The following is a 1,728-nucleotide window of genomic DNA, read 5'->3' on the forward strand; positions in this document are numbered from 1 at the left end:
CACGAAACAAGTTTCTCTGGAAACCTCGTGCAAACAAACATTATTATCATTTTACATGTATATATACGTGAGTTTGTGGATAGAATCTAAAATTTAACCATTTAGAAATTTTATTTTATATTTTATTTACATATGATAAATAAGATTATTTTATATTTGTTTAGATTTTGTTTATTACTTAGAGGGATTGGGTAGTTATAGAAACGGCAAAATATCAGAGGATAGTATTTTCCTTGCAAGAAATCTAACAAATTGTTCTGGAATATAGATCTAGGCATTTTTTGTAATGAAAATTTAGTCTAGATATTTTTAAAGCACAGCTATTTAAAAGAAGCCATTTTTGTTGGTAAAAAAAAATGTTTTAGCAAAAGAAAAGGAAAATTATATTAGAAACATTCGAGAATAGAGATGTCAAACATAATGGGCCTGGGCCAGGCCCACTCCCAAATACAGATGAGTTAAATATTTTTTCTTCACTTCCGTGTCCGGTGATGGGGGTGTAGCTCATATGGTAGAGCGCTCGCTTCGCATGCGAGAGGCACGGGGTTCGATTCCCCGCACCTCCAAAATCCCTTTTATATATATACATTTTTTAATTTTAGATTTCCCAGTTTCTTTTGCTGTAGAAGATAATGAACGCACCGTTTAAGCCTTTAAGGAAGACTTTTCTGCTGGACCGCCCGCAATGGTTTTCCACATTTTGGACCGGACCGAACTCTGATTCAGGCCCTTTTTTTTCCCTCTCTCTCTTAAAAACATTTTTTGCATCAATTTTCAAAACCCCAGAAACTTAAGGGTGTGTTATTTATTTGGTTGCGGTCTATTGAAAACTAATTTTGTTTATATTAATTTTTGCTGACACGGATATCTCGTCTAGGTCATTCTTACTCCTCCAACCCTTTCTTTTGTTACGAACGCATTGCTGGAAGAGAGAGATCATATTTATTTAGAGAGAAAATATCATAGTATAAATTTAGAGGCGCCAGATAACAGATCTGATGTATGTTAACATCTAAGTTAGTACACGAAGTGTTCAGTTCAACTACGCATAAGAGAATTGCGTACCTCTTAAAGTTGGCGGTATGGGGCTATTGGCTCGTTTTCGGATGTTCACTTGGATATATGCAATACCAACAATGTTAAGATTGGCATGACTCTTGAAGTTGCAGGGGGCTAGAGGTCGAACTCAGCTATGTTTCCTTTGATCAAACAAAACGAGCTCAGTTGGCCAACTTCTAGGACACGAGGGTTTAATTTTCTCCTTTGGGGATGTGCGGACTCCTAAACTAGCTCTTAAATGCCGTTGAGTTTGTTCCTTACCATGGCAACACTCAATAATCTTGTTGTTACATAAGGAGAAAAATTTGCGTAACCTAATCTCCAAAACAATAATTTTGAAAGTTATATATATATATATATATTCTATCTATAGATAAATATATAAATTTGAGGATAATTTATAATTTTAGCATTCTTTGAGTTTTGGAAATTTTTTAAAAAGCTGAAAAGTTGTTGATATTGCAAATGGTGGTTAGCCCTAGAGATTTTGAGTGTTGACAACATACAATATAGAAAGCCCATTTTGATTTGGTTGTACTCTTCAAGTTGGTGCTTGTGGATGAACAGCCTCTATCAGTCCCTTTAATCATCCCCATTTGTCACACCACTTCATTTTTCTTTCCAAAAATTAAATTTTAATTATCAATATAATTAGATAAGATACAGTAT

At 34.3% G+C, this 1,728-nt stretch overlaps 1 non-coding gene across 1 annotated transcript; it reads left to right on the forward strand.

Moving 5' to 3' along the window:
* The first annotated feature begins 493 nt into the window (after window positions 1-493).
* TRNAA-CGC lies at window positions 494-566 on the forward strand. The gene has a single exon. It is a non-coding gene; the product is annotated as a tRNA-Ala (tRNA).
* Window positions 567-1,728: the final 1,162 nt, after the last annotated feature.

This window comes from Benincasa hispida, chromosome 1 (genome assembly GCF_009727055.1).
Source record: "Benincasa hispida cultivar B227 chromosome 1, ASM972705v1, whole genome shotgun sequence".
Lineage (NCBI taxonomy): Eukaryota > Viridiplantae > Streptophyta > Magnoliopsida > Cucurbitales > Cucurbitaceae > Benincasa > Benincasa hispida.